Source organism: Struthio camelus, chromosome 11 (assembly GCF_040807025.1).
Source record: "Struthio camelus isolate bStrCam1 chromosome 11, bStrCam1.hap1, whole genome shotgun sequence".
Lineage (NCBI taxonomy): Eukaryota > Metazoa > Chordata > Aves > Struthioniformes > Struthionidae > Struthio > Struthio camelus.
This window is the reverse complement of record NC_090952.1, coordinates 16,890,553-16,902,534: the sequence shown is the minus strand read 5'-3', so window position 1 is coordinate 16,902,534 and position 11,982 is coordinate 16,890,553. Positions and strand designations below refer to the sequence as shown.

Here is an 11,982-nt window from a genome sequence, read left to right as displayed (position 1 = left end):
GCTGAATTTGAAGAAAACTTCACAGCAGAGTTAAAAAAAGACATAGGGAAACACTGATAAACCAAGCCATTTGGGGAGCAGCAGAGATCGTGCAGCCTGGTCACTTGGGGCTCCTCATCCCATGGGGAGTCTCCAGGGCCTGCAGATGTGGTTTAGCTCAGGCTCAAAGGTTGCTCTGGGCGGGAAAGTGCAAAATAGGGTCTCTCCTCCCTGTGCCCAGCTGTCCATGTTCATCATGCATGTAGGAAGTTAATGTCCTTCAAACCTCCCCCTCCAGTCAAATTTAGAAGTTGTGAGGAGCAAGAGACACCAAAGGTTTCTGAGCCTGGGTACCTTAGGAAGCCAGGGGCTTTCTAACCAGGAGTCCGCTGTTTAAGATCTGTAGCTGGAATCGGTGAGAGCTGTAGACTAAGGCCGGGAAAAGGAGCTGATATTAATGGACCAGCCCTTACCTGGCACAAACCTGCCTAGCTCTGTTCCTGTGAAAGGTGCCATGCTGGCTGTGCACATCTCCTGTTTGTCTTCCTTTCTCCAGGCTCCGGGGGCAGAGCTGTAAGGGATTCAGATAACAGATGATAACTTAAACAGCATCAGAGCAGAGCTCATATGTAGTCCTGGGTGCTTGAGCTACAAAGTGGAGATCAAATCCTGCTGATCAGGGGTGCCCGGGTGAGCCTGGCCCACCTCACTTCTGGCTTGCTGGCAGCTGAGGCTGGTGGGCTAACACGGAGCCTTGCTCACAACCTGCCTCTGCGAGGCACCTTGCCTGGGACAGGTGTCCAGGTGGGGTGAGCAGGTCACAGGACCTTCAGGATCCCAGGCTTCAAGCTCACACCTGCAGTCTCCCTTCTCGGACAAGCTCACACCTGCAGTCTCCCTTCTCGGATGCATTTCAGTCTCCACAAACTGCTTCACCATCAGTCTTTCCTCTGCCAGGCTTGCACGTGGCTTACAGAAACCATGGAGGTGAGCACAAGCTGGTGCTTGGGTGGAGCCACTGTCCATTGGTGCCTGGGAAGGGCACCTGCACCGGCGTGGGGAACCATCAGCCCCACAGAGCAGTGTGAATGAAGGCAGACATGCGCTGGGGGCTGGCATGGTGAGGCACCTCCGCAGCCGGTGGGGAGCAGAGCAGAGCTCATGGTCGTTTCATTTGTGGTATTCACAGAACAAAGTAAAATCACCATAGGAAAAATGACCAAGAGGAACTCCCCGGGAGGACGTACACAGAGATTTGCGCATGTTCCCCAAGAGAGAGGAGAGGATGGAGATGCTGAGAGAGGTAAGACAAAGGGAGCTGGAGAAGTTCTCCATTTTTGAAAATTTTTAAGTTAAAAACCAGAAAACTAAAATCTCCTATTGGGAAATCCCTTGGAGGATATCAGAAAACAAAGCTGAGTAGAGTTTCTTTGGATCCTGTGGAATTTAGCATAGATTTGTCATCTAGCTGTCAAACCCACTGGAAATGTCTCATTCTCTATTAATAGTTTCATAGATTTTAGAGATTTTCCAGCTCAAAGGACCGTTCTGTTCATCTCCTCTGACTTCTCGCATGAAGTAGGTTATTCCTGTATCAAGTCTATCAATTCTGGCTGAACACAAGTGTATCTTGTGCAAGGATCTCCGCTGAGATTTAAACACTTGGAGGCACAGAGAATCCGTCACGTACTTGGTGAATTCTTGCAGTGGCTAATTGCCCTCACAATTAACCGTGTCTTTCCGAGCATAGCAAAGCCTTCCAGCTGCAGCCTCTGATCCTGCAGGCAGGGATTCAGCGAGGTTAAAGAGCTCTTAATCATGAAGAATTGGTTTCCCATCTAGAGACTTGATCAGTTCAGTGGCTTTTAGTCTGTGGTCTGCTGACCTGTGGGGCTCTTCTGGGTCCTTGGAAAGGATCTCTGCAAGCTATCTGGGAAAAGCTAGCATGTTAAGGAACTTCAATTAATTATACATGGGTCACCACTAGAAAAATATTAGAGGTCTGCTAAAAAGGAAGAGCTGAAACTGCTGGTTTGTGGCTGTTTCTCTGGGGAAATAAATAGAAATGTCTTGCAGTCATTGTGGTGGCTGCACCCTTGTGTTACGGGGGTGAGTGGAGGAGCGAGCAGGGTTTCTGGAGGGAGAGAGGCAGAAGCAGAGCAGGGTGGCTGCAGGCTGGGAAAGGTCCTGTACTGCCATTTGGGGGCACCTTGGATCCCTCTCCTCAGCAGTGTGCAGCCACACATACCTGTATGGTAGCATCTACGCAAGCAGCTGGGTGCAAAATGTGTGTGTTTGTGTGCCTGGAGCCTGTTCCCCTGCCTGGGCTGGGTGACGGGGCAGGAAATCAGTGAGGAAGAAGATGATTTTATCCAAACTGGGGCAGGGTGGCTGTTTGCATGGCTCTGTAGGGGTGGTGGGGCACCTGCTCTCCCCAGGGAGGCCCTGGGGGTGTGTGCCTCAGCTCCTTGAAGAAAGCCCAAAAAACGTGTTCTCTGTGGCATGGAGGAGGCCCAGCTGCTCCAGAGAGGGGCACAAGTCATTCCCCCACCACTTCTGGTGACCTGGGGCCTCTGCCCGCCCTTCCCCTTGGGCAGTGAGGGAGCTGGGGGGGCTGTCGGGGCAGTGGCGGGGGGACACCGTGCTGGAGCGCTCCACCTTGCTTTTCTAGGGAGCCAGCCACAGAGAGCTGTGCCCACTCCATAATTAAAAGCTAGTGAAACCTTTGCCTGCTGCCGTGGTTTCTCCATGAGGCTTTTTACCGCTGTGTCTCGAGAAGCTGATTTAGAAGTGTTATTGGGGCTAGGACGTTTTTATGAGGTACTGCTTTAACACCCCACTGCTTGGGAAGCCCATGCTGCCTCAGTTACAGACTCGGAGGGACACAGAGACCAGGTGAATTAGAGACGCCTCTGACAAAGCTCTGCCGAGGCTCTGGCGAACACGGTGTCCTGAATGGTGGGCTGTCTGGTGGGCTCCTTTGGGTGAGGGATGGCCGCTGTGAGTTTGCCAGGGTGCTGGCAGCCCCAGCCCGGAGGGCAGCTGTGAGGTGACAGCTGCCGTGACTTGCGGCCCTGTGGCCCGGCCTCCTGCAGCCTCCCGGGGCTCACCGTGCGCCGGTCGGTCCCACGGAGGTGGCAGGACCCCTCTTCTGGCCCCTTTCCCCTCTCCAGCTGCCTTCGGGTCATTTGAACCCTTCACTCCAGCTCAAAAAGCCAGAGATCAGATCCTGGGGCTGACCTGCCCCTTGGTTGCAGCCGTACTCGTGTCCTGGTCCCCAAACTGGGGACGCGTCTCTGTCCTGGGACCCCCCTGGTCCGAGGGCAGGGCTGCTGCCTGCAAGGGGGAGAAGGACCCATTTGTAGGGCAGGATTATTTTTCACGGCTTGTCTTTTCAAAGCACCTGGGCTCCTTGGAGCGTTGCACTAGTTCTGCCTGGGGGTAATCCATCATAAGACAAGCGTGTGAGTCTCTTTTTCCACTGGGCTGTATTTTAAAATGGTTGTCCTTGGAGCTGGAGTAGTTTGGATGTATGACTCCAGCAAAAGTGAGACCCTACAGTAAATGAATGCAGCTATGTGGAACTGCTCAGCCTTTTGCTTTCATCTAGCACCTACCTGTGTTTACTCCAAATTAAAACATATTCCAGTAGCTACCATACCTCTCTCTCTCTCTCCTGCCAGCTGAATGCTCTGATATGTAAAAATCTGCACATGGCCTGTTCTTAGTAAACAATAACAAAATCAGGTATTAATTTAGTTAAATTCCTTGAGACAAGCAGCCAAGATAGACATGTTCAAAGCAGAGATGATGACAGAAATTCATATTTTTTGAGAAGAGCAGCGAATCTCATCTGTCCTTTCTGAGGACTTCATGAAGTGCACAATCTCCAAATGCTCTTTTATCACTAAACCTAATTACTGGAGTTAGTTACATCCAAATTTACATTTGCAACTGGCAGAGCAAGAAATCGAGATTTTAAAATAAGTATGTAGATCTGTTAGACAACTTTGTTAACTCTTCTTTTCTCAGCAGAGAGCTGTGTGATCTGAAAGGAAGAAAGTCCAAGAGGCCCTGCAGGTGTGATGTAACCTGGTTTCTAATTGCCGAGCAGGTATGAGCTGCAAAGCTTCGTTGCAGTAATGAAGCATCTTCTTTTAGTTTATTCAGAGCAGGTCAGGAGGTGATGTGATAATAGTCTGGAAGTACCTATATCCAGGGAGAAGCTTCTGGGAGGCTCTTTAATCTCTCAGACAAGAGCCTGACGAGACTGGAGAGTTAGCCAGAAAAAAGGTTGAAGGTACAACATGCAATGTGAGGTTAATTAACCAAAGGAACAGCTCCCCGGGGGGGGATGTCTGCTGCTTTCAAGTGGACTTATTTTGGAGAAGTGACGCAGCTCCCACATGCACAGAGCGGGAGCCCCGGCAGCTGCCAGGGCTGCCGGCTGGGACCCCGGGGGGATCTCTGGTGAGCAGTTTGTGCTCGTCCACCCCAGCCACCGTTCCTGGCAGAGCAAGCACGTTTATCCGGGAGCTAATCTCAATTCCCAAGCTTCCAGGTGGGCCTGGCATATTGTATGTTTGTCCCAGGGCTTTGCACACTGCTTTCTTTTCAGCTTACTGGCTGATGCTTGGTTCAGAACGGTTCCTGGGAATTTATGATAGCCTGGGAAGAGCTGGTGAGTCAGGAGGCAGCCAGTCATTAATTCCCAGTAATGCCTTGGACTGAGCTCATTACTGTTACCCGAAGATGAAATGATGTAGAAAGTAGAGATATTTATTTTTCTGAGGCTGGTGCAGCGTGCTTTTGGAAGACACTGTGCTCTGGGGAGAACCAGTGCCGGTATCTGGCAAGTGAGGAGTCCGAATCTTCTTGCAGTGGTTTGCTCAGCGTGGTACTGTGCTGTGTGTTTGAAACATAGAGGTTGTCTCAAGGTCACACTGCTGAGATTCAGCTTTGCTGTTACTATGAAAGGAGAGCTCTCATTGCCCTGGTAGATCTTTTTTTACTCTGCTCTGCACATAAAGGGCAAGTCTTGTAAGCTCTTGCAGAAAGAAGAAAAGGTTCACAGAAATCCTCCTGTAAAGGACTGCTCTGAATGGGAAACTGTGTCTGGTCCAGTAACTGCCTCTGTCTTTCTCATGCCTGCCTCTGGGCTCAGTCTTTGTGCCTGCTGCATCGCACGAGGGCAGTTCGGTGGGTGCAGGCGATTCAGTGCAAGTCTTCCCATACCAGAACCTGCAGGATGCTTGGGAGGAAATGGAGAGAGATCCATCTGAAAACCATTTAGCAGATTACAATAAAGTTAATCTAGCAGTTGCCATAAAACCGTTAGGAGCTGTCCTGACAGAGCCTTTTCCTTCTCTTTTCTAGCATCCCTTGGTGCATGCAGCACCTGCGAGACCGACAGCATTTCCTAATGCAGGCCCAACGCACGCAGGTGCTGCAAAGCCATTTAATTCTTCTGGTCCCTGTACTGTTACACTGGACTTGGGAAGACAATTTGGCTTTTAATTTCCTTTCCTTTCCAGGAACCTAATGCAGGCAGCGTGTGTTGCGGTCACCTTCCCTTTCCCAGTTAGTGCTTCAGCAAATCCGTGATGGCACAGGAGGGAGCAGCCAGGATGGGCTGGTGAGCCCCAGGACAGCGTCCCCTCCTCATGCCAGCGAGGGCAGCGGGGCGGTTACATGGCTGGAGGGAGGCTGATTAATTCAAACACTGCCAGCACTAGAGGGACAAAAGCACTGATCAAGGTTGGAGGCTGGGCAAATAGAGACACTGATCATTGGAGAGTTTTACAGGGATAATAAAAAACATCATAATAAATGGCCATGAATATTTCATGGCTGGTGTAGTGCTGATGTAATATATCATTGAGGAGTGATGGGGTTTTTCAACATTTCAATGCAAATGGAGACTACGTTCTATATTTTACAGGTTTCTCCCCAGACATGCTATGTTTTCTAAAAATCAGATTGACTGGGAGCTTTTGATAAGAGAAACAACTTCAGGGCTGTGGTTAGAGTAAAAAGAAAGGCACAGGCAGCATCAGAGGATTGTCGGTGTTAGAGATGAAAAACCCCACGTAGATCAAGAAGCTTTCCTCCCTGAACGGCAGGGAAGCCAGGTAGGGTTCCTGGAGGGAAATCAGGCTCCGTGCTTCCTTGGAGCAGTGTGAGGGAGCCAAATTCTCCCTCCTCCAGGGACTCGGAAACACGAGGTGGCCGTGGCACAGCTCCCAGCTCCTCTCCGGGCCAGGGGATGGCAGTGCCTGGCCCAAGGGGAGGAAGAGGGCAAAGGGGCAACTCACGCTGCAGTGTGAGATGCAACAGGGAGGACGGCAACCGCTTTGCAGCGGGTCACCATGCGCATTCAGTGTCGACTTTGTGTCCCACCAGGAACTGCTCCCAGGCAGAGGGCGAGGAGATGGCTGTGGGTCCCCAGGTCGAAGGTTGCACTCCATCTGTTCCTGCTGAGGAAGGTAATGATTTTAGACTGAGCATCTTGTGTTTGGTCCCTGATGCTGAGCCAGCCGTGGCACGCAGTCTGCCCACAGAGCCTGGCAGCTGGCTGGGTCTGTCCCAGCTGTCCTCCTTGGACTTCGAATTGACAGCCCACATGGCTGGGGGAGGAAGTCCGCAGTGCGGGAGGACACAGAGACTGAGCTCTCTTGAGAAGTTGTAGTGGTTCCTCTGGCTTTGCCCAGGATGAGGAGAGACAAGCTCCTGCTCAGTATTGTGGTGTTCTTGGGGCCGCGTAATCGGGCAGCACAGACCGACACTCTGCCCAGGGAAAACCACCCAAGGACTTAACTACAGAGAGTAGAGTGGGAAACGGTCCTGTGCTTTGTCACGCAGCAAGAGGAACTTGGGCTCCTCAGCAGTTATTTCCTGCCAGGGCACAAGCTTGCTAATGTGTAACCTCATGATAACCTGATGTCTACGTGCATCACACACATAAACACACACGGATGAGCATGGGCAGGTGCCCATGCGTGGGCAGCTGCCAAGGCCAAGCACCAGCTTGTGTCTGTGTAAGATGGCAGCTGGGAGGACTGACAGCCTCCCCTTTCCTTCCACAGCGCGCTCTAGTTATTTGCTGCTAGGTATTATATTAACTAACACTGGTCTGCTCTGCTTCACAAGCACCTTTCAAGTACTTGTCCTCTCTCTCTTAATTTAGCCTATCATCTGGTCTCTGGACATTTAACAAACTGCGATGCATGTTGCAGCTTTGCAAGTTTGCATGTTGCAAAACAGTTTCTAACAAGCAGCCTGTCTGCTGTCCTCCCCTCCACAATGTCTTCTTTGGCACAGGAGGCAAAGTCGTGGCTTGATACAGGATACACAGGGCCAGAGAGAAGAAGCCTTTACAGGCATGTGGCTGTGAAAAGGAACGGATAAGAAGGTGGACAGCCTGCAGAGGTGTGCTCTGCTTTATTGGCCTTGGGCTAAACTTGGCTCTTTTCACAAATTGCTTCTTCTCTCCATGCTTCTGTTTTCCCCTTCCCAAAGAGCCCCTCTGATGTGCTCCTTGTATCAGTAAGAACCAGTGGATTACTAGCTACTGCCGTTTCCAAATCCTGCTTTGCTGCAGTGCACAAGCAGGGAGCACTCGACTCCTCCTGCCTGCTCTGCCTGTGGGGAGCCCCTCCGTCCTTCTGGTGCATGAGTACAGCGCCCAACCGGGGATTATTTCTCCTCTCAACTTTGCAACTTGCCAAACTGGGATTTCTTTGGGTTTTTCACTTGGTCAGTTCCTCCCTGCCACGCTGCTGAACTGGTGGCACCAAGGACACTTATCCTGGGTGTTTGTCCCCAGAAAGGTTGCACTGTGGCCTTGGGAATCCTAGGCCTTGGTAGTGCCTTTTCAGGCGATGACTTCAGGTTTCTCAGAAGCGCTACCAAGGTTTCCTTTCCCCCTTTTCACCTCACTCCCGCCTATCTGGCAGGTTTCTGCCTGTACACAGGTGCAGGCACTGCTCACGAGAGCACTTCCATGCTGCGCCGTTTTCACCAACATGCTAACGAATAAACAAATCACAGCCATCAGCAGAGCACGTCAGCAGGGCGAACCTTTGCTGATGTATTCGGCCAGGTGGCATCTCAGTGGAGGTGGGCCCATCAAACTGCAAGTACCTTTCCAGAAATGAAAGACAAGGAGAAATTATAGAAAAGATACACTTGTTTTAAAGTTTGAGTCTCAAAAATGCTGTGAGCTAATTCTTCCCAAAATGGGTGCTGTCAATTGATGGACACTATTCCATAAACGTGTTACGCTCACTTACCAGATCAGGAGTATTTCTTCTTGGAGAGTGCTGATGAGATCGTGCCTTGATCAGCCAAATTGGGGCTAATTTTAATCTGCTTTACTACAAAGCAGTCGTTTCATTTCTCTTTAGAATTCAAACGAACATTTCCTCTGTATTTCAGCTGTGCTGAACTCGCTTTGCAAAGACCCCCTCCAGGCATTTGCTTAAGAACTGGTGAAATTACCCTGCCTAATGGCCTCCAGAAGTTAAGTTACCCAAGCGTAAACTGTGCCACGCAAGTCCCAGGAGCTGTGTGAAGCAAACAGTGCGTTGGTTTTTGTGCCAGTCTCAAGGCAGCAGCTGAAGTATAAACTGGGGAAGGAAAAGGACTTAATATGCTCACTCTCTTCGTTGTTTTATTTTTGTTTGTTTGTTTGTTTGTTTGTTCAGTGCTCCTCCTGGAAAATGCCTGGATGGGAGAAGAAGCATTTATCTGTCGCTCTGTTCTGCTAACAACTTGGATCAGGAAGGCTGGAGAACCATCAGCAGTTCCCATGCTCTGAGACCAAGGCCACGTCTGGAGCCGGGGGCTGGGTTAGCTGTGCAAGTGTAGGGAGACCCTCCTGCACCCTCTCTGACCACGGGACCCTCGAGCAGAAGTGCCCCAGGCTTCTTGCCTATAGACAGGAGCGATTTGGCAGCGCAGCCAGGTAGGCTGAATCGTGCTTAGCTGTTCTACAGGGATTTTCCTTTGCTTGGAAACCGGCTGGATTAAATCCACAGGCATCAGTTGCACAAATACCTGTCAGCTGGAGTGGCAGCTTCTGGCTGTGGCCGGATTAGTGGCCGTCTCCCTCCCAGACCCTCTGCGGGCTGGTGAGCTCTCTCTGGGGCTAGCATGCGCTCAGGTTTCCTTCCTCAAGGTTGAATTTAGCTGCCATAAAGTGTAACAAGAAAAACAGCCTATATCAACCTCAAAATAACTAGCAGAGCTTCAGATATTGTTTTCTACCAAATGTGAATCAGATTAGCCAAAAGATTTCTAAATTAAATTTCTCCCAATAGACAGGGAGTTACAGTTAGTAACTCACAGCAGTGCTTACACTCTGGTTTGTCACTTAGAGGAAAACTGGGGAAGAGAAAGAGAAATGTTGGTATCCTGCATCTTGTGACCAGCCAAAGCAGATAAAGCAAAACCACCACTCCAAACACATGGGCCCCGCTGCTCTCCACTGGCAGCTGCTGTCATCCCGTTCATTTCCACGGGGCTTCTCCCACTTTACCAGTGCAGGAGCAATGCTCTGTACTTGAGCAGCGGCTCTTGGCTCTGCAGAGGTGTTTTGGACCTGCTCAGAGCTCCAGGATGTTAATAATGAATTAAGGTTGTTAATTATGAATATCCATAGCTTCAGACATTTGGGCTTTTTGTACAAAAGGTATCCACTCTGGAAGGTCTGGGGTCCTGTGCTGTGGGACCTAGTGTGCCTACCAAGGGACACCCCTGTGAGCTTGCAGTGATTTTTTCTCCCTCCCAGTGGTAATATAGCTGTGGCCAGAGGGTGAAATCCGCTCCATGGAGCACAGCCCTGGGCCTGCACTGGGCAGTTGGGAGCCCTGCCTCCTGCTGATGGGGCAGGCTGTTCCCCCTGGGGCCACTCAGCTCCTGCAGGGCAGCTCCCTCCCTGCTTCGGTGGCACCAGCTGGCCCAGAGTCTCCCACTTGGTTGGGGAGCAGAGGAGGTGCTGCGGGGGCAGCTGGCTATAGGTGGAAGAAGGGGGGCAGCTTGCAGGGGTGCTTTGCCCCTCACCCTGGGGCTGTTGGTGCCCAGGCTTCCTCAGTGGGAGGCTGAGTGGTCCCTGCTGGCCCTTGGCTGGCAGCGGAGAGGTTAACGGTTGGCAGTATCAGTGCTCCGGGGAAGGAGGTGGTTGGTCTCGCTGCTGAGGACTTTTTTTCTTAAAGCATCAGTTGCTTGGGTAGATTTGGCAAGTAACTGTCATGAATGCAAAAGAAGAAAGTACAATAAATCATCATTAGCACAAGGTTTGGCTTACTGGGAACTCCATCACCAAACATACAGCTATGCTCCCTGCATGGGTTTATGCAAGTAGCTCTGAGTTATTGCAGGCCTCTGAGATTTGCTTTTCTTATATTTACAATGGCTAGCTGTAAAATAAGCCATAATTTTACTTGTCCTGTGCAAAGCACAGTTGAAGTGCTTCCCTTTTAAAAGCATTTTAAGATGAAATAATTAACAAGCAGGAAAACAACCACCAGTTTGGAGCCATGCTATTCTGTTTATGCTTCTCCCAGGACCCTTCCTCTTTTGGATCCAATTTCTCCAGTTTCCCTTGCAGTTTATGGGCCTGAGTTGGTAAATCACATTCAGGCCTTTGCCTTGCTCTGCATTTAGGAAGTGGTGTGATCCCCAGGAATAAATTTGGACCATGAGAGCTCCCTGCAGCCTAGTGGCCATCCCAGCCCTTCAGTGCTTGCCTTCAGGCTTTGCAGAACTCTGCTTTTGGGTTTATTCATCTGTCTTCTGGTGAGCTATGTTCAAATCTGAGAAACAGATTCCATGGCCCTGTATTTCTGCACCACATTTGTGAGTAAGGACCTGAGTTTCAGCAGTGACTGATATGAATAGGTCTGCCTGCAGTTAAAAATAGAAAGCAGGGAGCATCCTCCCCGCCAGAGCTGTAGTCACTTCCAACAGCAGGTCTCTCGGCTGCAGTTCCCATGGCGAAGCTGCCTTGGGGTGGTGGAGAAGGATGTGGCAGACGAGAGATTCCTGGTGGAAATCAGCTCACGAAGCACAAAGCCCAGAGGAAGCCAGGCTCCTCCTGATTTTGAGTTTTGCAGTTTCCTTCTGCCTGGTATGCAAGTGTCCTGCCCAGGAAAATCCACTCCTTGGCTGTGTTTCTCTGCGCCTCTGTTTCCCCTCTGTAAGGCAGAAGCAGTGCCTTTGGGCATCGTGGGGACATTAGAAAGTACCTCAACCCCAGGTAGAGGAAGCCCTGTGACTTAGTCACCTATGAACCCATATTAGGGGAATCTGGTGGGTGGAAACAGAGGCATAGAGTGCAAAAAGGGCCTGTGGAAGTTCACAGAGCTTTTGCTGCTAACTGCAGCTGCCTTACAGGCCAGGCAGCTCTGTGTGTTGTGCAAGGTCTGTAACAGTCATGGGGACTGACTTCCTTGCTGCTTGGCTTCTGAGTCAAAAATGAGCACTCAAGACATATTTCAAAGCTCTCCCCTGTACTCAGGAGAGGACAAACCTTTATTTCTTCTCTTCCAGTCAATGAAAATTGAGTCTTGGGCACTGGAAGGCTGGCAGGCTTACATGATCCTAGAAGCAGTGTCAGTAGAAGAGCAGCCAGGGGTTTGACCTGCTGCATTGCTGCTGTAGCAGAGCAGGGCAAAGGCCCCGTATACTGCTCCCTGGCAACGCTCTTCCTGCTGGCCCACGATGCTTGGAGTTCGAGTGCTTCATGGGCTCTTGAAATAACTGTTTGGGTGCTGCAGCACATGCATTTTAACTGTGTGGTTTAATTCCTCTCTCTGCAGCCAGGGGTGGCTGGAGCACCTGGCCAGACGGGAGACCCCAGCCCTCTCTGTAACAAGAGCCTGTTCTGCTCCTCCGTCCTCCCCTCCTACCCTGCTCAGCAGCTCCCCCCTTCCGGTTTTAATCCACCTCCTCTACATCGAGTGCGTCCTCCTTCTCCCCTTCCAAGCCTAGGAGAAAGACATA

At 50.8% G+C, this 11,982-nt stretch overlaps 1 long non-coding RNA gene across 2 annotated transcripts; it reads left to right on the top strand.

The window, feature by feature from the left end:
- Positions 1–844: 844 nt before the first annotated feature.
- Positions 845–11,607, top strand: LOC104140918 (uncharacterized). 2 transcript variants are annotated; one of them, XR_011143460.1, is made up of 5 exons: positions 845–966; positions 1,169–1,282; positions 4,012–4,093; positions 6,382–6,464; positions 8,685–11,607. It is a non-coding gene; the product is annotated as an uncharacterized lncRNA (long non-coding RNA). The 2 variants fall into 2 exon arrangements; XR_693428.2 differs by lacking the exon at positions 845–966 and having other exon boundaries at positions 1,168–1,282; positions 4,015–4,093.
- The last annotated feature ends 375 nt before the right edge of the window (positions 11,608–11,982 follow it).